The following is a 25,350-nucleotide window of genomic DNA, read 5'->3' on the forward strand; positions in this document are numbered from 1 at the left end:
AAAAAAATGCTTAGTAGCATTAGGACGATGGAGCACAGGGGCCGAAGAGAAAGCTCTCTTCAGAACTTGAAAGGCCGATTCAGCCTCAGCTGTCCAATTCTTGGGGTTCGCTCCTTTGCGGGTCAAGGCTGAAATGAGGCACGAACTGGCGGTAATAGTTAGTGAACCCCAGGAAATGCTAAATTGCTTTCAAACGAGGCCAGGATAAGGCCACTTTAAAAGCACAGAAAGCTTCTCAGGGTCCATATTTAGACCAGGATCGGATATTATGTGCCCCAAAAATGGAAGGGAGGATTGCTCAAAAATACATTTTACGAACTTGGCATACAGATGGACCCTGTTTTTTGCAGAACAATCCATAGTTTAATTGTGTGACACAGTGAGAGGTTTGGTCTGATTTACAGCCAGGTGAGGTCAAATACGGTGCGGGTTTTGGCAGCACCTGGCTGTCCTTAAAGAGGCAGCTGGGCTCAGAAGCCAGGTCTGTGTGCTGGGATCTGAGGCCTGTGCTGGGCTGGAGAGCTGAGACCCGAGTGCCAGGGGAACAGGCCGCCTAAAGCCTGTATTTTGACTTTCTGAGGCAGTTTGAATTACGAACTTGTATTTTGCCTCTGTACTGCACCCGCGTATCCTAACTACCAGAGTGAATCCCCACAGTTGGTATGATTTTAGTGGTACTGTATGTATGACTTTTTGATCACTGATATAAAAAATTTTTGGGGAGACAAGATTACAAACAGATGGACCCTGTTTTTTGCAGAACGATCCATAGTTTAATTGTGTGACACAGTGAGAGGTTTGGTCTGGGAAAACAGATATTTTCCTCTCAGCATGTGCTGTTGGGCTGATTTACATACAGCCAGGTGAGGTCAAATACGGTGCGGGTTTTGGCAGCACCTGGCTGTCCTTAAAGAGGCTCAGAAGCCAGGTCTGTGTGCTGGGATCTGAGGCCTGTGCTGGGCTGGAGAGCTGAGACCCGTGTGCCAGGGGAACAGGCCGCCTAAAGCCTGTATTTGGACTTTCTGAGGTAGAACTGCCACCAAGGTGACTTTTTGTTATATTAACTTGCCATTGGGTGTGAAGTGACACCAACACTGCAAAAGTGACGTTTTGTTTTTGGCACCATGTGTGAATAAACACTGAAGTTTGAATTACGAACTTGTATTTTGCCTCTGTACTGCACCCGCTTATCCTAACTACCAGAGCGAATCCCCACAGTTGGTATGATTTTTGTGGTACTGTATGTATGACTTTTTGATCACTGATATAAACATTTTTTGGGGAGACAAGATTACAAACAAATCGCGAATTGCATGTTTTTCTTTTTTTTTTTCATTACAGCGTTCATTAGACAGGAAATTTGTTTTAATATTTTAATAGTTCAGACATTTTTGGATGTGGCAATACCTAATAAGTTTAATTTGAAAAATAATTAATATGTAAAATTGGGTAAGGGGGGGATTTAAACTTGATAATCTGGTGTTTTTTATTTTTTTATTTAATAACTATTAGCCCCCTCAGGAGGCTAGAACCTAGGATCTTTTGATTCCTTGTCTTATTCACTGTAATAGAGATTTATTAGGGTGGATAGGATTCTGACACTCTCCCTGCTGAGCCGTGTCTCGTGCACAGCATAGCAAGGCGCTTACCATGGCCGGCCTGGTAAGCTTCAGAAGTGTCCAGGCTGCCATTGTAACAGAATATTTAGACCAGGATCGGATATTATGTGCCCCAAAAATGTAAGGGAGGATTGCTCAAAAATACATTTTACGAACTTGGCATACAGATGGACCCTGTTTTTTGCAGAACGATCCATAGTTTAATTGTGTGACACAGTGAGAGGTTTGGTCTGGGAAAACAGATATTTTCCTCTCAGCATGTGCTGTTGGGATGATTTACATACAGCCAGATATACAGTCTGGGTTTTGGCAGCACCTGGCTGTCCTTAAAGAGGCTCAGAAGCCAGGTCTGTGTGCTGGGATCTGAGGCCTGTGCTGGGCTGGAGAAAAATAATTAATATGTAAAATTGGGTAAGGGGGGGATTTAAACTTGATAATCTGGGGTTTTTTTTTTTTTTTTACTTTTTAAACTTTTTATTTAATAACTATTAGCCCCCTCGGGAGGCTAGAACCTAGGATATTTTGATCCCTTGTCTTATTCACTGTAATAAAGATTTATTAGGGTGGATAGGATTCTGACACTCTCCCTGCTGAGCCGTGTCTCGTGCACAGCGTAGCAAGGCGCTTACCATGGCCGGCCTGGTAAGCTTCAGAAGTGTCCAGGCTGCCATGGTAACAGAATAACAATTTCACTGTGGTTCTCCATTCAGAAGTCAGAGGGAGCCGCATCCCTCTGCCTTACCTCACAGATGGTACGATTGGTGTTGATCATGGAAGCTGAGGGGTTAAATGACGGGGTTCGGTGTGATTGCCATTTCCCGTCATTGTGGCTTTGTCTGCTGTATAATGCAGCCGGCACCCGTCGCGTATGGAGCTGGCTTACCACAGAAGCCCACTCCATACAATTGTGGGTGCATAAAGCTGTACATGTACAGCATTATGCGTTAGGGCTTAATGACCTCAGTGACCTCTTTCAAAGACAGAGGAGCTAAAATATAATCTAAATGCAGTACATTGTTATACATGTAAACAATAGAACTAGAGATTATTCAGGATTACAGTGGTACTATACCTACTGTACATGAAAAATGGAAGCTCTTTGGCACATTTTGGCATGTATCGTGTGTCGGGCCCATTTACCAACATCAAGGTGGCTTCTGCAGATGGGTACCTAACTGTAACGGATCACCTGGCACCCCGACTGAGTACCTCCGTTGATGGTTGCTCCTAGCATTTTCCTGAGGTTTCCAAGCACTCTGGCAGACACCACAATCACCGAACCGAAGCAGCATATAAATCCTCTTCAAGCATATGAATGCTGTAGACAGTTGAATAGGAAACTATACAAATAGGTTTACACTCCTAGCAGTCAAACTGGAACAGCATACCATAAATCCTCCCCCAAGAATGAGACGACACTTCACCTTGAGGGTTAAAACAGGAACTCACTTTATTTAGACATAGCACACCTACTTTAAACCCCCCAACAGCCTCATTTACATACAATAGGGCACCTAGAGGACTATGGTACAAGGAAGGGTGGGGCCAGACAATAGCAAGGGCTGATGGGAGATTGAGGAGGGACAGAGCAGCTGGTTTAAACTGGTGTCCCTGAGACAACACCTTGCTGGGGAAACAATGGGACAGGAAAAAGGGGGAGGAGAAGAGGCACAGAACAGCCATGCCTGTAACATAGCAACCATTACAGTAAGAGCAAGATATATACAGTCCACAACACACAGCAATACAAAATACCACATGCCCAAATTGCATTTAACGTACAAATTCACCAGGGGCCATAGTCAGTAGGTAGGAGGCGGGTAGCCAGGCCTCTCCAATGCCCAGTGGCGAGGCGGGTTCTGCCACATTTCTCATTGAGACTATCCAGACTCCAGACCTCCAGTCGGTCTGGGGCTCTGATAGTCAGCCGGCCTTTCTCAAAGGGTGTAGTTGTCCCTATGGCCCCCTGCCACTTGTGCCCAGTTGTAGATCCATGGCTTGGGGGGAAGGTAACCAGGGTGCCCTCTCCCCTGGTTGAACAAAGCTGTTGCTGGGGGGAAGGGGTAACAGGCTCCTCTCCCTGCGACACCCTCCCTTGTTGTAGGGGAAAACAGACTGCCTCTTCTTCCAATACATTGTCCTGTTGTTGTGGACCAGGACAGACTGTCCATATCCCCAGTGGTGTAGGTGCAGAGACTACGGTCCCATCTGCACTGTTGTGGGGCTTACTGCCTCCCCTTGGTGTGCTAGGCAAACCGCTGGGGCTACTTGGGGAACAGCGGCCAGCGGTGTTCTGCACTGATGCCAGCACTTCTGCTGGGGCGAGGGGGGTACAAGCCAGTCCTGTAACAAGGGGGTCGGTGGAGCAGAGGCTAGCGGCTCTCTGCCCTGATGCCAGCTCTTCTGCTGGGGTGAGGGGGGTGCAAGCCAGCCCTGTAACAAGGGGGTCGGTGGAGCAGAGGCTAGCGGCGCTCTGCCCGGATGCCAGCTCTTCTGCTGGAGGGACTGGAGTACAGTCCTGCTGGGTAGTAAGGGGACAAGTAGGGCAGAGGCCAGCGGCGCTCTGCCCAGATGCCAGCTCTTCTGCTGGGAAGGGGCCAGAGGGGGCTAACGACTCCTCTACTGACCCTGGTTTGGAGTTGGCTGTGGAGGGGAGGGGTTGCTTACCTCCTCCTCCTAGTACGGCTGCTGTTGGGGAGAGAGACCGACTGTCTCCCCTCCCTGTAAAGCACACTGTCGCTGTGGAGTGAGACCGGCTGTCTCCACTCCCTGTAGTTCACACTGCCGCTGGGGAGTGAAACCGGCTGTCTCCCCTCCATGTAAAGCACACTGCCGCTGTGGAGTGAGATCGGCTGTCTCCACTCCCTGTAGTTCACACTGCCGCTGAGGAGTGAAATCGGCTGTCTCCCCTCCCTGTAAAGCACTCTGCCACTGGGAAGGAAGGACGACACACTTCTCTCCCTGTATTACCCCCACCTGGAGTTGGAGATCTGGGCCGGCTGCCCAGTATCCCTGTAGGGCCGGTAGAGAGATCTCGGTCCCATCTCCACCTGCCATCTGTGGGTCTTCCCAGGACCAGTCTGTGAGGTCCCTCAACATTTGCGAGTAAGGACCACCTGCGTGCACACCTGGCAACTCCGACTGCTGCTGAGGGTCTGGGCCAGCTGCCCAGAATCCCGGTGGAGAGACCTCGGTCCCGTCTCCACCTGCCTGTTGTGGTTCCTCACAGGACCAGTCTATGAGGACCCCTACTTCGGGTTCCTCTGGCAGCCTCAGGGGGAGACTGCTAACCTCCTCGGATGCAGCCTCTGCTTGGCTGCTGTAACACTCCTTCCGCTGGGCAATTTCTCTCTCTTTTGCCTGTCGGAATTCTCGTTCCATCCTTGCGTGTCGCTTGGCTGTGACCTGTTTCCAGATGGCCTGGCATATATCCATGGACACATTATCTCCATACTGGGCCACTCGCTGCCTCACCTCGGCCAGCCAGTCATCTTCAGAGCCTTCCATACTTGTCTGCTCCAAGTCGCTGGATACCTCTGCTCCCAGGGGCGCTGCACGAGTGCTAGCGTTTGCCCTCAATTTGTAACTCCACACGTTACTGGTGTCTCTGAGCTGCTTCTCCTCGCACTAGGACGCCATCCCACTGCTTGCCACCAATGTAACGGATCACCTGGCACCCCGACTGAGTACCTCCGTTGATGGATGCTCCTAGCGTTTTCCTGAGGTTTCCAAGCACTCTGGCAGACACCACAATCACCGAACCGAAGCAGCATATAAATCCTCTTCAAGCATATGAATGCTGTAGACAGTTGAATAGGAAACCATACGAATAGGTTTACACTCCTAGCAGTCAAACTGGAACAACATACCATAAATCCTCCCCCAAGAATGAGACGACACTTCACTTTGAGGGTTAAAACAGGAACTCACTTTATTTAGACATAGCACACCTACTTTAAACCCCCAACAGCCTCATTTACATACAATAGGGCACCTAGAGGACTATGGTACAAGGAAGGGTGGGGCCAGACAATAGCAAGGGCTGATGGGAGATTGAGGAGGGACAGAGCAGCTGGTTCAAACTGGTGTCCCTGAGACAACACCTTGCTGGGGAAACAATGGGACAGGAAAAAGGGGGAGGAGAAGAGGCACAGAACAGCCATGCCTGTAACATAGCAACCATTACAGTAAGAGCAAGATATATACAGTCCACAACACACAGCAATACAAAATACCACATGCCCAAATTACATTTAACGTACAAATTCACCAGGGGCCATAGTCAGTAGGTAGGAGGCGGGTAGCCAGGCCTCTCCAATGCCCAGTGGCGAGGCGAGTCCGCCACACTAACACTAAGGCCCCTTTCACACGGGCGAGTATTCCGCGCGGATGCGATGCGTGAGTTGAATGCATTGCACCCGCACTGAAAACCGACCCATTCATTTCTATGGGGCTGTGCACATGAGCTGTGATTTTCACGCATCACTTGTGCGTTGCGTGAAAATCGCAGCATGCTCTGTATTCTGCGTTTTTCACGCAACGCAGGCCCCATAGAAGTGAATGGGGTTGCGTGAAAATCGCAAGCATCCGCAGGCAAGTGCGGATGCGGTGCAATTTTCACGCATGGTTGCTAGGTGACAGTCTATTCACTGTATTATTTCCCCTTATAACATGGTTATAAAGGGAAAATAATAGCATTCTGAATACAGAATGCTTAGTAGGTGATCAATTGAGGGTTAAAAAAAATAAATAAAAATTAACTCACCTTCTCCTCTTGTTCGCGTAGTTCTCGGTCTCTTCTTTACTTCTTAAAAGATGAACTACCGGCTAGGACCTGTGGTGACGTCAGATCACATGCTCCAATCACATGGTCCATGTACCATGTGATTGGAGCATGTGATCTGACGTCACCAAAGGTCCTTTAGCCCACAGCTCATCATTAAAGAAGTAAAGAAGAGACCGGGAACTACGCGAACAAGAGGAGAAGGTGAGTCAATTTTTTATTTTATTTTTTAACCCTCAATTGATCACCTACTAAGCATTCTGTATTCAGAATGCTATTATTTTCCCTTATAACCATGTTATAAGGGAAAATAATAACATCTACACAACACCTAACCCAAACCCGAACTTCTGTGAAGAAGTTCAGGTTTGGGTACCAAACATGCGCGATTTTTCTCACGCGAGTGTAAAACGCATCACAATGTTTTGCACTCGTGCGGAAAAATCGCGGGTGTTCCCGCAACTGACCCGCACATTTTCCCGCAATGCCCGTCTGAAAGAGGCCTAACAGAACTGCCTCTTCTGGGTCCAACAAGCCTACAATGTTCAGTGCAGTGTAGAAACCAGCATTATTTATACTCAGTATAAATATAGCTGGTTCCTACACCACCCTGAATATTGTAGGCTTAAAGGGGTTGTCTCATCATAGACAATGGGGGCATATCGCTAGGATATGCCCCGTTGTCTTATAGGTGCAGGTCCCACCTCTGGGATCCACACCTATATAGAGAACGGAGCCCCGCAAGGTGGTGGCTGGAGAACTACAGTCCGGCCACCACCAAGCCGGCTCCCCATAGAAGTGAATGGGAGCGTACTGCGCATGTGCGGCCCCCGCTCCCATTCATTTCTATGGGGCCGACGGAAATAGCCGAGCCATAGAAAATGGAGGGCGGCTGCACATGCGCAATGTTCCCTCCTTCACTTTGTCGGAATATTTATGCTGTCTCCGATTGACAGTCTATATTATTTATGTGAATAAATTAAAATCTGTAATGAATGAGATTCTAATTTATTATCATAAATAGCAAGCTAAAACAAGCTCGTGATCTGCGTTGAATTGAAGACAAAACCCAGTTACAGACAAAATATATATGTAATTTATTAATACAAATTTTAGTACAAAATAATATATAATAAAATTGTTGACAATTGAAATTCAATCAATGATATGCAAAATAGTGAGAAAGTCAAAAATTATTGAGAATATACAGTTGTGTTCAAATTTATTCAACCCCCACTGAAATTGAGTGTTTTGGCCAGTTTGACATTGATTTTGATCATTTCAGTCATCTTGTTTACAATTAAATCAAACAGGCACTTGTAAGTCAGACAAATATAACATAACATTTATAATGATATAACCACAAATGTCTTTTCTGTGCTCACATCATTATCAGTTTTATTCAACCCCCAAGTGACATTCAATCTTAGTACTTAGTACAACATACTTTTCCAGTTATATCAGCTTTTAAACGTGAAGCATAGCTTGACACAAGTGTCTTGCAGCGATCTACGGGTATCTTCGCCCATTCTTCATGGGCAAAAGCCTCCAGTTCAGTCACATTCTTAGGCTTGCGCGCTGCAACTGCTTTCTTTAAGTCCCACCAGAGGTTCTCAATCGGATTTAAGTCTGTTGACTGCGATGGCCACTTCAAAATGTTCCAGCCTTTAATCTGCAACCATGCTCTAGTGGACTTGGAGGTATGCTTGGGATCATTGTCCTGTTGAAAGGTCCAACGTCTCCCAAGCCTCAGGTTTGTGACGGACTGCATCACATTTTCATCCAATATCTCCTGGTACTGAAGAGAATTCATGGTACCTTGCACACGCTGAAGCTTCCCTGTACCTGTAGAAGCAAAACAGCCCCAAAGCATGATTGACCCCCCGCCATGCTTCACAGTAGGCAAGGTGTTCTTTTCTTCATAGGCCTTGTTCTTCCTCCTCCAAACATAGCGTTGATCCATGGGCCCAAACAGTTCTAATTTTGTTTCATCAGTCCACAGAACACTATCCCAAAACTTTTGTGGTTTGTCCACATGACTTTTGGCATACTGCAGTCGACCCTTCTTATTCTTTGGAGACAGAAAGGGGGTGCGCCTGGGAGTTCTGGCATGGAGGCCTTCATTACGCAGTGTGCGCCTTATTGTCTGAGCTGAAACTTCAGTACCCACATCTGACAAATCTTTTTTCAGTTCCTCAGCAGTCACACGGGGACTTTTCTCCACTTTGCGCTTCAGGTAGCGCACAGCAGTCGAAGTCAGCATCTTCTTTCTGCCACGACCAGGTAGCGTTTCAACAGTGCCCTTTGCCTTGAATTTGCGAATGATGCTTCCTATGGTGTCTCTTGGTATGTTTAATATCTTTGCAATCTTCTTATAGCCATTGCCCTTCCTGTGAAGAGAAATCACCTCTTCTCTTGTCTTCCTGGACCAGTCTCTTGACTTCACCATGTTTGTAAGCACACCAGTAAATGTCTAGAAGGGGCTGAGTATCACAGTCCTTTTAAATCTGCCTAATTGGCGCTTATTATGCTTGATTGCTGCTCCTTGACATCCACAGGTGTTTTCAATACCTGATCGAAAACACTTGAATGAACCTCTGTTCTTAAGATTGGTAGTCTTTAAGGGGTTGAATAATTGTGTCAATGAAGAAATCACAAAAAAAAACATTTAATACTGTATTACAAAAACAATTGATGTCATTTTAGTTGCATTTGGTTCTTTAAAAAGTCCTTCTAAGATTTCATTCTGAACACAATTACAAATGTACACTAAATTCCCTAAAACCCTTTACAGCATTGGGGGTTGAATAATTGAATAATATATCTACACAATTATGCCTTCTTATAATGATACCCCTCAATTATATTTTAAAATCAATTTAATACTTGATTTCTCTCAGCCGACAAATGTCTGATTAAACCCAAATTTGGTTTATCTTTTATCTATACAGAGATAGATATATATATATATATATATATATATATATATATATAATCAACCGTACCGGTCTTGAACTGAATTCAATTCCTTGGAAATAATACCGTGTTTTCACAAGTATATTTTCAATCTCCCTGTATTGAATTAATTTTCAGGATGATGCTGCAGGTACACCCCAATCTTATTCCAAAACAGATACTATACACAAGGTGTGGTTAATTTAAATATATATATATATATATATATATAGAGAGAGATAGATATGACTAGACTGAAAAGGTGGTCAGGGCTGGATCTGGTCTTTTCCCTTGATGATCGTCCCTTGATGATCGTCCCTTGATGATGATAGTTAGAGAGAGAGAGCTTCCTTTCTCTCAGCCCAGACCATCTTTTTATCCTATCTTAGAAAGGGCTTGGCCAAGTTTTATCATTAACTAGTGACCTCACTTTATAATTAATAGAACCTCCCTCTAGGGAAAATACACCCTAGATATTTATGTTACCCTAACACTAGATGGCACTAGTACTCCATACAAAAGTCGAGGCACTTTATTTCTCTTATCTATTTACAAAATTTTAACTAAAGGTTCAGACACAACCTTGAGGAGATCTTGAATAGACAATGACTTTTGTGTTTAGTCAAACACCTCGCATATCTTTTGACCAGACCTAATTAAATCAAGATACACATGACCATACTCAAGTCATTGTTTTGGGAAAAGACAGGGTTTGTTTATGATAACCTGTGTCCACATTTCTCCATTCAAGAGGAACCTCAAGGAAAGAAATAATTAACTTGTGTTTTATACTGAGAGAAATTCTAAAAATGACAGAGGAATCTGTACCTCATTTCTAACCTTAAAACGGAATATATCTATAAGGACCACCCTCTTATATATACAGTACAACACACGTATTTAAATTGATGATATAAAAATAAATCTACTCATACATTGCTTAATATAAAAACCCCAAAGAAAGATTAGAGTCTTTCTATTCACTGAAAATCATCAAGACTCAGCACATGTCTAATACATTGTCTTATCTAGACAATTACTTTTCATTAGACCTTGGGACATCTCCTTCTCACAAAAACAGACTTGGGTAAACACTTTGGTACAGATTGTTAATCTTAGGTTAGTAATTCTGAGTTAAAATCCTGAACTCACCCTGCATTTTTAAAATAAGACAAAATGGTTGTCTTTTAGGCTCATTTCCATACATCTTATATAGGCCTTATACATAGACTTTATTTATACCCAATAGTTCTGACAACTTGCGTGGCTCCGTTCTTGATATAGGTGTGGGTCTCAGCCTCCGAAGGTGTACAAAGACTTTAAGTTAGGCCAAAGAGAGGCAGTTCTGTTAGTGTTAGGTACCCATATGCAGAAGCCACCTTGACATTGGTATAAGTCTACATGATATATTTTTAATAAGTTCCCATATCTATATAGCAATGAATCTTATAGTTGGGCTCTCAATTTTCTTAATAAGGCAGCTTTATCTGGAGAATGATTGGTTTTATTATGGGTTTCTCAGGTTTTTTTTTTTGTTTTTTTTCAGTGTTTGAATATTTTTTTTCGCAGTTATATCTGGAACTAGCTCGTATTAAGATGCCTCTCATAAATATTTTTTTTCCCTGTTATATCTGGAAGTAGCTTGTATTAAGATGCCTCTCATAAATACCTTCTGGGCTGACCATAGCAAGAAAGGATTAGAAGTAAAGGGTGTGTTAGATTTAAAAAACAATAACAATTGGTTTAATATATGCTTCCCAAGTGTGGACTAGTTTAGGAGATATTCATTAATCTGCCAAGGAGATTGTTTTGTCCCACTATAGGAGTTTGATATATAGATAGAAGTTTGGGCATGATCACTCCAGGTGATTACCCCTACTCCTGCCTTAACCCCTTCCCGACTGCCATACGGCTATATAGGTGCTAATTAAAAATGCCCCGTGCAGCTAGCATGTGTATAGACATCAGGCAGCTCTTTAATCCGCTTGGATTAAAGTTTCTGCCCCTGCTCTGCTGCTGTCACAGACAGCATACAGTTCAGAAATGCCGGCAAAGGACCAGAGTGGTCCCTTGCCAGCAATCGATCCGATTGGTTAGTCTGTGCAGGCTAACCAATTGGATCGCGGCAGTGAAAAAGTGTCTGTTCCAGGCTCTGATCTGCGCTCTGCAGATCAGAGCCTGAAATCAGGTAATGTGTCCTGAAGCCCCCCGATCTGTGCCCACTTCCTGTGTGCCTCCAACCCCCCCCCACCCCTCCTGTGAGCCCTGCCTCCGCCTGTCCCTGATGCGGTCCAGGCCCCCCCATCCATGTATCGTACCCCTGATGCGGTCCCCCCCTACCTCCATGCATGCATCCTGCCCCCATCCTGCCCCCATGCTGGCCGTGCCCCCCCTTTACAGGGCTGCTTTATTTGATGTCGGCGGCTCCATTCCTGAGCCGCCGACATCAGCAGCGAGTGTCAGCTGTATGCTGACACTCTGCTGTAACATCTTAGATGCAGCGGCATCTATGGGGTTAATAGAGGGAGGGGGCTCCCTCTCTCAACCATCGGGGCTGCTGCGCTGTGATGGCAGCACCCGATGGTTGCCATGGCAACCGGACGCTTTACAAAGGCGTCCTGTATTGCCATCTACAGGACATCTGATAGTATTGCAAAGTATAGTTCAGCCATCAGCCCCACTGGATCTTCAAGATCCAATTGGGACTTGATAAAAAAAAATTGAAAATAATAAAAGTAAAAATAAATAAATAAAAAAAATGTAATTTAAAAAAATTAATTGCCTTTGCCTATAAAAAATGAAAAATAAAACTACACATATTAGGTATCACCGCATCCGTAACGACCGTCTTTATAAATATATCACATGATTGACCCCATCCGATAAACACCATAAAAAAATTTTTTTTTTTAAAACGTAAAAAAGCCATTTTTGTCACCTTACACCACAAAAAGTGCAACATCGAGCAATCAAAAAGGTGTATGTCCCACAAAATAGTACCAATCAAACAGTCGCCTCATCCCACAAAAAATGATACCCTATTTAAGACAATCACCCAAAAAATAAAAAAGCTATGGCTCTCAGACTATGGAGAAACATCATATTTTTGGTTTCAAAAATGCTATTATTGTGTAAAACTTAAATAAATAAGAAAAAATAGACATATTAGGTATCGCCACATCCATAACCCCTCAGATAAACGCCACATGATCTAACCCATCAGATAAACGCTGGAAAAATAAATAAATACTGTTCCAAAACAGCCAATTTTTTGGTCATAAAGTGTAATAATAAATGATCAAAAAATCCTATGTACCCAAAAATAGTACCAATAAAAACCTCAACTCCTTCTGCAAAAAACGAGCCCCTGCACAAGACGATTGGCAGAAAAATAAATATGCCGTTCAGAAAATGGACACACAAAAACATAATTTATTTTTCAAAAATGCTTTATTATGTAAAACTGAAACAAACAAAGAAAGTAGACGTATTTGATATCACTGCGTCCGTAACAACCTGCTTTATAAAAATAGCACATGATCTACCCTGTCAGATGAATCTTGTAAAATATTAAAAATAACAAATCCGTGCCAAAATAGCCATTTTTTGGTTACCTTGCCTCACAAAAAACTTAATATAGCGCAATTAAAAATCATATGTACCCCAAAATAGTACCAATAAATCTGGCACCTTATCCCCTAGTTTATAAAATCGGGTCACTTTTTGGGAGTTTCTACTGTAGGGTGCATCAGGGGGCTTTAAATGGGACAAGGCATCTAAAAACCAGTCCAGCAAAATCTGCCTTCCAAAAACCATGCAGCGCTCCTTTTTTTCTGCGCCCTGCCGTGCGCCCTTACGTCAGTTTACGACCACATGTGGGGTGTTTCTGTAATTCGCAGAATCAGGGTAATAAATATTGAGTTTTGTTTGGCTGTTAACCATCAATGTGTTAAAGAAAAAAATGTAATAAAATGAAAAAATCTGCCAAAAAAGTTATTTAGAAATTTCATCTCCATTTTCTTCTACATCTTGTGGAACACCTAAAGGGTCGACAAAGTTGGTAAAATCAGTTTTGAGTAACTTGAGGGGTGTAGTTTCATTTATGGGGGTATCCACTATGTAAGCCCCACAAAGTGACTTCAGACCTGAACTGGTACTTAAAAAGTGGGTTTTGGAAATTTTCTTAAAGATTTTAAGAATTGCTTCTAAACTTCTAAGCCTTCTAATGTCCTAAAAAAATTTAATGAAATTTCTAAAATTATGCCAACATAAAGTATACATATGGGGAATGTTAAGTAATAAATGTTTTATGAGGAATCACTTTCTGTTTTAAAAGCAAATTTGACCTGGACACTCTGGCATCAATGACCCTTGGTCATGAAAGGGTTAATTATTAGTTGTAATGTATGTTTATTCACCAGAAAATAATTAGTTCTTGAGTGCAATAGATTAAATTGTTATAGAATAAAAGATAAAATCTTTTTTTGGAACTGTGTAGGCATCTCCATGGATCATAAAGATCCTCTTTATGCAGCTATTTTTGGATATTACAAGATCTATTAGAATTAGGAGAAGAGTCAAGTTCTGGATTGTTAATTATGGTAAAATCTCCTCCTATTATAATTGTCTTGTGAGACAGCTTGTGTCTTTTAGAGCATTTTAGATCATAAAAAGCCTGTGGAATCTTGTTGGGTTCATGTACAGTATATTAACTACAGTATATCTAATGTTATTACTATCTCCATTGACTATCGCATTTCTGCTCTGTGGATCTAAGACAGTAGAATGAGTTAGAAGGCATTTGAGTATTTATTAGCATAACCCCCCTCATCATCTTCCTTCGAAAAGTCAGGAAAATATCTGGAAACTTTGGATTTAAGTAATTAGGGGTTCTCTCTCTTTGAAAATGAGTTTCTTGAATGAAAAGTATATAATTTTTCCCTCGACCTCAACCCCCATATAGTAAATTTCCCTTTAAAGGGGCTGTTAAGGCCTCTGGCATTGAGTGAAGTTATTTTAAGAGTCATCATTGGCATTGGTAATGCTGCTTAAAGGGGTTATCAGCTTTTTACTATTGTTGACATCCTCAGGATAGGTAAGCAATATCAGATTGGCGGCGATCCAACTACCGGCACCCCTGCCAATCAGCTATTTGAAGATAAGACAGTACCCTCTGCCTTCTCTTCACTGCTCGTTACAGCAATAGCAGTGGTGTAACTACAAGTATGGTATCCCCATTCACTTTTATGGGACAGCTCTGTCTGCAAATCCTACAGAGCTGTCCCAAAGAAGTGAATGAGAATGCCATACTTGTAATTACACCTGTTCCCCACTGCAATTGCTGTGGTGAGCAGGTAAACAGAGCAGAGAAGGCAGGGCTTGTATGAGCACTGCCTTCTCTTCAAACAGCTGATCTGCGGGGGTGCCGGAAGTTGTAACCCTGCCAATCTTATATTGATAACCTATCCTGGGGATAAGTCATCAATAATAAAATGCAGACATTTCCTTTAAGGCTGTAATTGAGAGAACATATGTAATAGATGCTATCACCATAAACTGGACATGGGAAAAAACCTCAACAACCTAACAAAAAGTAACAAAACCGTAGCTGCCTGAGAAAAAGAATACAACATCAGGCAATGAGTACTCCAACTTCTTATGCCCAGAGATGTGCCTATATATAAAACACATCTTCAGGGGCAAGAGGTGATACAGCACTAATAAACAATGTAATATAATGAGAAGCTAAATTGTATAATAATGAACCACATCATATATCAGTTCCCCATTGTGTATGTAGATGTAAGCTACAGATAATTGTAATGGAGCATTATTCCTTCCGATAACCCCACTTAGAATAGACAAAAGTCTCACAAGTGCCCTGCCAATCCGACATAACTTTAGCATATCTGTGAGTTTATCCATAGCAACTTGTAGTTTTTCAGTTAGATCATTATGTGAGTCCGCAAGTTAATGAAAAGCTTTTGCATAATTCCCCACTTTGTTCTCTGTATGGAAACACAGCTCATCAATGGTGGTTAACTTTGGAAGTATTGCATCATTGCATTCATGTCATAACTAATTTCTTTCTGTAGACTCAGGAGCATATTTTCATAGTCACCTCTGTAATAGGTTAATGTGTTGATGGGAGAGCTTGAAGATTAGAGCCACCCTTGGTATCTGTGTTATCAGAGGAACTCTTTACTCCTAGGGCCTTTAGATGCATGTGATGCTATGGCAAAGATAACTATTGCACAAGAAGAAAAATGGGAACTACCTGTGGTGCTTCCAAAGGAAGATACACATTGTTATTTTACAGCTAAAACACTGAAAATATTTTTGGCGTTAAATTGATGCGGGGGTGAAGGCAAAAAAAAGATAAAGAGGAAAACGATGGAGCTATACGTGCATCCTACTGGGGATATTCACAACATAAACTGTGTTTAATATGCCAAATAAATAAAAAAATAAATACAAAATCTGTAACCAGTTGTTATGAGATCAAGTACATGTAAAAGAAAAAAAATGGTTAGTAAAAAGGATGTTAAAAAATGCCATATTCCATGTTAATTACAAACAGGGTTAATATAGAATGAGATGGTTAATAAACGTCACACATAAAGAAATTGGTTAATAACGTACAGTCGTGGCCAAAAGTTTTGAGAATGACAAATATTAGTTTTCACAAAGTTTGCTGCTAAACTGCTTTTAGATCTTTGTTTCAGTTGTTTCTGTGATGTAGTGTAATATAATTACACGCACTTCATACGTTTCAAAGGCTTTTATCGACAATTACATGACATTTATGCAAAGAGTCAGTATTTGCAGTGTTGGCCCTTCTTTTTCAGGACCTCTGCAATTCGACTGGGCATGCTCTCAATCAACTTCTGGGCCAATTCCTGACAGATAGCAACCCATTCTTTCATAATCACTTCTTGGAGTTTGTCAGAATTAGTGGGTTTTTGTTTGTCCACCCGCCTCTTGAGGATTGACCACAAGTTCTCAATGGGATGAAGATCTGGGGAGTTTCCAGGCCATGGACCCAAAATGTCAACGTTTTGGTCCCTGAGCCACTTAGTTATCTCTTTTGCCTTATGGCACGGTGCTCCATCGTGCTGGAAAATGCATTGTTCTTCACCAAACTGTTGTTGGATTGTTGGAAGAAGTTGCTGTTGGAGGGTGTTTTGGTACCATTCTTTATTCATGGCTGTGTTTTTGGGCAAAATTGTGAGTGAGCCCACTCCCTTGGATGAGAAGCAACCCCACACATGAATGGTCTCAGGAGGCTTTACTGTTGGCATGACACAGGACTGATGGTAGCGCTCACCTTTTCTTCTCCGGACAAGCCTTTTTCCTGATGCCCCAAACAATCGGAAAGAGGCTTCATCGGAGAATATGACTTTGCCCCAGTCCTCAGCAGTCCAATCACCATATTTTCTGCAGAAGATCAATCTGTCCCTGAGGTTTTTTTTGGAGAGAAGTGGCTTCTTTGCTGCCCTTCTTGACACCAGGCCATCTTCCAAAAGTCTTCGCCTCACTGTGCGTGCAGATGCGCTCACACCTGCCTGCTGCCATTCCTGAGCAAGCTCTGCACTGGTGGCACTCCGATCCCGCAGCTGAATCCTCTTTAGGATAATAATCTCCAGCCTTGTGCTCGTCAACATTCTTACCTGAGTTAACAAGACAATTACTGAAATTATCTCAGCAGGTACTTTAATGACAGCAATGAAATGCAGTGGAAAGGTTTTTTTGGGATTAAGTTAATTTTCATGGCAAAGAAGGACTATGCAATTCATCTGATCACTCTTCATAACATTCTGGAGTATATGCAAATTGCTATTATAAAAACTTAAGCAGCAACTTTTCCAATTTCCAATATTTATGTAATTCTCAAAACTTTTGGCCACGACTGTACATGCAGAAATACCTAAGGAATATAGTTTACCCACTCATGCTATGCTCATTTGCAAAAAATATTAGAAAAGGGCCTACCCTATTTTCCACCTAACGAGGTTGATCGCTTTGAAGTATTTTTGGACCTCTAGAGGTTTATTAGGAAGTTAACCTTCAATCTGCATTTTTCCATTGAGACATCACTAACCCCTAAATCCATGTTTCTATCCTGAAGTTAAAGCTCCATCCAAGTTCTATCCCGTTCAAAGTCAAAGACACATATTACAAACATTTAGTGATCTGGTTTCAACCGACTTTAACATGTTATCCCACGTAAAAAAAAAAGGTAATCTAACCTCAGCGGAACTTACTGCCTTTAAAGGATTAAACTAAAATTTAGTTTTCCATCCTGTGGAAGTAGGTGGTGTTGTGGTACAAAATTAAAGATTATGAAAACTAAGCTTTTAATATTCTATTAATGTAGAAGTAAAGGGGGATCCTTTCCCTATGTTTACTAAGAAGCTTACATCCCTTGTGACTAAAGTCTTTCTGAATAATATCCTCAACAAAGATGAAAATAAGTTTTTACTCAAACCCTTTCCTGCCGTTCCATATTTTTATCATCTAACAAAGGTCCATCAAAGCAACTTCAACCCCCTTGGACGCCTCATTAATGCCAATTCTGCCACTAGCCATTTGTCTCATTATTTAGATCTAATTCTTCAGCACTATGTCACCAACCTGCCAAGTTATCTCTGACTCCACCTACCTATTCCCACATTTCAGAACTAAACCTGGAATTACAGTCTTCATCTGGTTATGATGGACATTACATCACTATATTCCAATATTTCCCACACACTAGACCTCCAATGCGTGGACAGTGTCTTGGATACAGACACTAACATACTTATGAAGCAAAGTTCTTTCTTAATTGAAAGTCTTAAATTATTAATCGCTCACAACAACTTCACTTATGGATGCAAAATATTTCATCAGCATCTCAGAACTGCCATGGGTAGCCAGGTTGTGCCATCGTATGCTAATCTTTTTATGTTTTATGAGTTTTTAAAGAAACCATTTTTGGTAATGACATTTTCAGCAAGAACATCCTCCCGTATAAAAGATATACTGTTGACTTTTTTGTGTTTGGCAAGGCGACTCTAGCTCTATTAATCAGTTCCACACTGAATGGTGCATCAGCATTTCTTTGAATTATAGCTCTATAGAAATAGAGTTACTGGATATCATGATCTCTCATAAAGCCAACTAGTTCATTACAGTACGTCTACTTATTTGAAGGCCGTTGACAGCCTTTCCTAAACATTCCATATAGCCAATTCCAAAGGATCATTAAGAATTGCTCAGAGGATACTACTTTTCACAAAGAAGCTGACATTTTGAAGAAAAGGTTGCAAGAGAAGGGATACACCTCCTACCTAATTAGGATGTCACGGCCATGGTCATGACTCCTTTACCGCATGCGGTTGCCTGCGGACTGGTTTAGTTGTTCAACCACAGGTGAGGGCCGCTAGTGTGTAGCCTCACTTGTAGTTGCCGCGGGCAACAATTAGTTGGGTATTGTCGCAGTAAAGCAGCCTGAGCTGGTGCTAGGCAGCTTTCGGCAATGTGCATGCGGTTGCACCTAGCAACCTCTCTGTTAGGTGTGTGTGTTTATGTTATGCACTTTGTATGTCTGGTGTGCACTAGGTTTATCTTAGGTGTGCACTGTGACACTTCCCCTTCACTGTGGCTGCCCGTGGCAACGTTTGGTATGTGTACATGTGGTGGCAGTGTCTCGGCCTTCTGGCTGACTCCCAGGACATGGTTGCCACCCATGTCGTTGCCTGCGGTAACAGCTACAGTGTGATGTGCATTTGGACACTTCCCCTTTAAGTGGTTTCACTCCCTGTTAGTGTTGGAAGGGTTAATTCCCTCTCCTGTGTGTGTCTGTGTGGGTGTGGCCACTTTGGGCTATAAAGCCTCGTTGGAGATCTGAAGCTGAGGGGTTCTTCAGCCATGCTTTGCTGGAGAAACCCTCCTGGTATTTCCATCTGCCATCGGGGGCCACCCTTGTGGTCATAAACAAATTGTTATGTATTGTTTATACACGATGTATTGAGGATGTGTTTGTGTGTCATGTCTATTCTTTGCAGCGTATGGTTTCCTGGTGTCCTGTGTGGTGTGTGTGCTCTGTCGTTTGTGTTTGTGGACAGCAGCACTGATACTTGGGTCCCAGGCCCTGTGTCTGTGGCAGGTGGGTGTTAGTACTAGTTGCACTTACCTGCCATTGCCATATGTCTGTTTCCGTTTCCCCTGTTTTTATAATTTGGCCATCTTTAGACTCCTATTTCTCCATGTCCAGGAGGAACAGGTAGTCTACCCAGCTCCTAGCGTAGGGACGGGCGGAGGGCAAGTAGGGACCCGAGGTTCCAGAGCATGAGTCCTCCTACCTTCAAGGTCGGCTCATGTCGCTAGGAGTTAGGGTCAGATTAGGGAGGCAATAGGGGGTGACCTGCTCCCTAGTTCTGTGGTTCTGGCCAAGACGTGACTACCATCCTCTGTCATCGCACGGCTGAGGGTTTTCCCCATCCTCAGCCGTGACATAGGAATTGTTTAACAAAGACCAAAACTCAGAGCCGGTTGCCATGCCTACAAGCAAGGGATATATACAAGTAATCTGGTAACACAAGGTTAAAAACATACTTAACAAACATTGGCCCCTCCTTTTAACTGACCCTTAGGCCTGTTTCACATGAACGATACGGATTGTGTCAGGATGCATTTGCGGCGGATTTAGTTAAAAACGGCTATTTCCGGGCTGCAGAGAACCTTTATAGTGGTGTAGAACACTGTGCCTTGTTAGTAACATGCATAGGGAGTCTACTTTGGTAGTGAAGTAATACTGTGAGTCCGTATGACATGCAGATGACAGGCGTCTCTCTTAGAATCACTGCACATATCACTTATTAGGGCAGTCACGGGGCCAAAACTGACCAAATAACTCAAGTATGAACTCAGCCTTACAGGTCGATGTTAGCGTCAAGAAGAAGCGCACTCCTTTTACACCGTCTCCAGCTGATTCCACATAGATGTCTTCAGAACCTGTTCTATTAAACGCGTATACAAGTAGAGCCCCCCCCCCCCGGACAGAGTAGAGAGGGTGTCAGCAGTACGTTTCTGTTGACGTCACTGATTAATTTGCCCTTCCTCTGATCCGTCAGAACAATAACCCACAAAAAACGGATATTGTCTGTGGAGCATACGCCTTCACTAGGTCAGCATTTGCTTAGTAATCCATCAGTATTGCTAATGCCCAAAAAAACAGGAGTGGATCTAAAACAGATGACACGTGGATGGAATATTTGCATGTCTTCTGTGTTTTGTACCCACTCCTGATTTTGGCTACCAAATCATAAGCCAATTCTGATGGGACCATACAGGCCTTACAGCTGCTACACAGACAGGATCCATTGTGCGTCTCATTTTTACTTTCTTCTGACAGATCAGAAGAAAGGTGAAATAAATCATGATGTCAGCCAGTCCGAAAGGCAAAAAAGGTGTCCGAGTCATGAAGTGGGGAGGGTGGGAACAGCATGAGAAGTCCACAGAGTGGACTTATGACATATTGATGAGGTGGAAGCAGTATGAGGAGACCACAGAGTGGCCCAATGATAGAGTGTGGAGGTGGCGGCACAGCAGCAGCATCAGGAGGATGCCAAAGAGTGGCAAGGTGACATAGTGTGGAGATGGCGGCAGCAGCAGCATCAGGAGACCACAGAGTGGCAAGGTGACATAGTGTGGATATGGCAGCAGCATCAGGATACCACAGAGTGTAAAGGTGACAGTGTGGAGATGGCAGTAGCAGCATCAGCAGGAGACCACAGAATGGCAATGTGACACAGTGTGGATATGGCAGCAGCAGCAGGAGGAACCACAGAGTGGCAAGGTGACATAGTGTGGATATGGCAGCAGCAGGAATATACCACAGAGTGGCAAGGTGACATAGTCGATATGGCAGCAGCAGGAATATACCACAGAGTGGCAAGGTGACATAGTGTCGATATGGCAGCAGCAGCAGGAGGATACCACAGAGTGGCGAGGTGACATAGTGTGGATGTGGCAGCAGCAGGAGGATACCACAGAGTGGCAAGGTGACATAGTACGGAGATGGCGACAGCAGCAGCATCAGGATACCACAGAGTGGCAAGGTGACATAGTGTGGATATGGCATCAGCAGCAGGAGGATACCACAGAGTGGCAAGGTGACATAGTGTGGAGATGGCAGCAGCATCAGAAGACCACAGAGTAGAAAGGTTAAATAGTGTGGATATGGCAGCAGCAGCAGGAAGATACCTGACACGATCAGTGTGGGGGGAAGAAAATCTATAAACCGCATTTCCAAGAGTGAGAAGTGGCTACTTATGGGGAAGGTAAATTACCAACAAGCAACACCTAAAGCAAGGGTTGTGGCATTCACCAAAACACAGACACAATAAGAACCACAGGTAACTTGTCAATTTAACCCACGAGTTGCTTGTCTCTGCAATCTCCTGGTACCTGCCACGTGAACGTCTGTGACAGTACCCCCCCCCCCTTCTACGGGTGACCTCCGGGCACCCAGGACCGACCTTTTCCGGGTGAGATCTATGAAAGGCATTCACTAAACGATTGGCATTAACGTCGGATGCCGGCACCCACATCCTCTCCTCCGGTCCATAACCTCTACAGTAGACAAGATATTAAAGGGATCCACTGAGAACTCGAGAGTCAACTATATTCGCGATCTCAAATTCCAAATTACTGTCCACCATGACCGGAGCGGGTGGCAAGGAAGATGGCTGTAAAGGTTCCATATATTTTTTCAACAAAGACCTATGGAACACTTTATGAATTTTCAGGGCCTGAGGAATCTCAAGACGAAAAGCTACAGGATTAATAATGGCCGTGATCTTATATGGGCCGATAAACCTTGGACCCAACTTCCAGGAAGGTACCTTCAACTTCATGTTTCTTGTGGACAGCCAAGTAAGTCTCCAGACTCTGATTAGTGCGCTCCTTCTGTCCATTTGACTGAAGATGAAAAGCCAAAGAAAAGGACAGTTGAATTCCCAGACGAGTACAGACAGAACGCCTTCCAGAACCTGGAAACAAAATGAGTGCCGCGATCCGAGACCACATCAGAGGGAATGCCATGGAGTTTCACAATGTTGTCATCAAATACCTGTGCAAGGGTTTTAGCATTAGGTAGGCCTGGTAATGCGATAAAATGTACCATTTTACTAAAGCGATCAACTACCACCAGAATAACTGTCTTTCCTGAAGAATTAAGTAGATCAGTGGTAAAGTCCATGGGTAACGTAAGTAAAGATCCAGAAGGTAGAGTATGTATCACCTTGGCACATGCACAGGTAGTGCAGGCTGACACTAGTCCTTCACACACTTACGCCACCCCGGCCACCAGAATCTACGAGATATGAGGTTGGCAGTGGACCTACTCCCAGGATGTCCTGTAAGAACCGTACAATGATGTTCCTCCAACTCCTTGTGATGCAATTCCGGTGGAACAAATAGTTTCCCAGAGGGACACAAGTCCAATACGTCTCCCTAAGCCTCTAACACCTTCACCTCAAGGTCAGGGTAGAGGGCGGATATCACCACCCCTTTCGACAGTATGGGACTCACCACCTCCAGGGAAACTACGTGACAAGGCGTCCGCCTTGACATTCTTAATCCCAGGAAGATTTGTGACAGCGAAATTGAATCTGGTTAAAAACAGAGCCCATCTGGCTTGTCTTGGGTTCAGTCGTTTCGCCGACTCCAGATAAGCCAGATTTTTATGATCAGTGAATACCGTGATCGGATGAATCACCCCTTCCAACCAATGACACCATTCCTCAAAAGCCAATTTAATGGCGAGCAACTCTGTTACCTACATCATAATTTTTCTCAGCTGGGAATAGTTTTTTCGAGAAAAATGCACATTGTCACCATTTACCAGGTGATGGGCTCTGTGACAAAACTGCTCCTACCCCCACCTGGGATACATCCACTTCCACAATAAATGGTTGTGACACATATGGCTGCACCAATATGGGAGCAGAAGAGAAGCATTCCTTAATCGCAGAAAAGGCTTGCAACGCCGAATCAGATCATACAGAGACATCCCATCCCCTTCTTAGTCATGTCCGTTAAGGGTTTTACTATTGTTGAATAATTCTTAATACATTTTCGGTAATAGTTGGTGAATCCTAAAAACCGCATAAGAGCCTTCAGATTTTTGGGTCGATCCTAGTCCAATACAGTACAGACTTTCTCAGTTTCCATTCGAAATCCCGAAGATGACAGCAGGTAGCCCAAGAACTGTACCTTGTGTACCGCAAAAACACATTTATCTAACTTTGCGAACAATTTATTATCCCTTAGGATCTGTAACACCTGTCTCACATGATTCTCATGTGTTTCCATGTCAGGAGAATAAATAAGAATGTTATCCAAATACACAATCACAAACCTCCCCACCAGGTGATGAAAGATGTAATTCACAAAATGTTGGAAGACCGACGGGGCATTGGTCAACCCGAAAGGCATGACCAGGTTCTCAAAGTGCCCCTCAGGAGTATTCCATTCATCCCCTTCCTTGATCCTAACCAGATTATATGCCCCCCTTAAGTCCAACTTGGAGAACACCTTGGCACCATTAATCTGGTTAAACAAATCAGGAATCAAAGGAAAAGGATAAGGATCACGGATAATAATCTGATTAAGTTCACAAAAATCCAGACATGGCCGAAGACCTCCATCTTTTTTTTTTTTTACCAAAAAAAACCCTGCAGCTACTGGAGACTTACTTGGAAGGTCTTATGTGCCCTTTCTTCAAACTCTCGACAATATATTCTCTCATGGCCTGCCTTTCAGGTTCAGAAAGAGTATACAACCTAGATTTAGGTAATTTAGCCCCGGGAATAAGATTGACAGGGCAATCATATTCCCGATGGGAAGGTAAATCCTGACATCCACTCTCAGAAAACACATCGGCAAACTCGGATATAAAAGAGGGTACAGTCTTAGTAGTAACCACAGAAAAGGATGTATTGAGACAATTATCAATGCAATAGTCCCCCCAATCTAGAATCTGCCTAGTTTGCCAATCGATAGTTGGATTATGCTTGGCAAGCCACGGTAAACCCAGAACCATAGGTGCAGGGAGACCTTCCAAGACAAAACACGAGATAACTTCTTGATGAAAATCACCCACTCTTAGCCCTCATGCACACGACCGTTGTTTTGGTCCACATCCGAGCCATCGTTTTTGCGGCTCAGATGCAGACCCATTCAATTCAATGGGGCTGCAAAATATGTGGACAGCACTCCGTGTGCTGTCCGCATCCATTGCACCATTCCGTGGCCCCGCAAAAAAAAAAAATAGCATGTCCTATTCTTGTCCGTTTTGCGGACAAGAATAGGCATGTCTACAATGGGCCTTCCGTTCCGCAAATTGCGGAAGGCACATGGGCGGCTTCCGTTTTTTGCGGATCCGCAGTGTGCATGTAGCCTTAATCTGATATCATGCAAAACTTGTGACAAGCACCTGAGTAAAAGGGGCTGAATCAATAGCAAATACAGGAATGTTTTTTTTTTATCTACTTGGTGATAACCTAAAAAAGCAATCTGAGACTAAACAGGCTAAAATAATCAGTAATTTTATTAAATACATAAATATGACAAATGACACAAAAGTACATCAAAAGATGTGGTACGAATCACTCCTGAGGAATAGTATAACACAGATATATATAAATGGAGGCTTGTAATAAAATGCTAAAATGTCCCTGGAGGTGGAAGGGAAGATAAGTTATCAGGTGGGGCTGCCACAAAAAATAAAATAATAATTGCACCAGAAGTTGTCTTGTTAGTGTTAAATCGCAAGGTAGCAATACAATGAGGTACTGCAACACAAAGGTAAGATATATATATTAAACCCTAAAATAAGGGAAAATATCAAAAAGTGTATGCAACTACCTAAATTGTATAAAAAAAAATAAAAAAAAAATAAACTGGCAGTCACAGTGAATCACTATCAATGTATGCTTCTCAAAC

General features: G+C 43.2%; 1 protein-coding gene and 1 long non-coding RNA gene across 2 annotated transcripts in view; both read left to right on the forward strand.

Moving 5' to 3' along the window:
• Positions 1-25,350, forward strand: part of LOC121008604 (glutaminase kidney isoform, mitochondrial-like) — a 1,417,393-nt gene that overhangs the window by 1,380,976 nt on the left and 11,067 nt on the right. The window lies entirely within an intron of this gene.
• Positions 9,742-23,369, forward strand: LOC121008605. The gene is made up of 3 exons (XR_005780606.1): positions 9,742-9,878; positions 15,981-15,986; positions 23,359-23,369. It is a non-coding gene; the product is annotated as an uncharacterized LOC121008605 (long non-coding RNA).

The sequence above is a fragment of the Bufo bufo genome, chromosome 7 (genome assembly GCF_905171765.1).
Source record: "Bufo bufo chromosome 7, aBufBuf1.1, whole genome shotgun sequence".
NCBI lineage: Eukaryota > Metazoa > Chordata > Amphibia > Anura > Bufonidae > Bufo > Bufo bufo.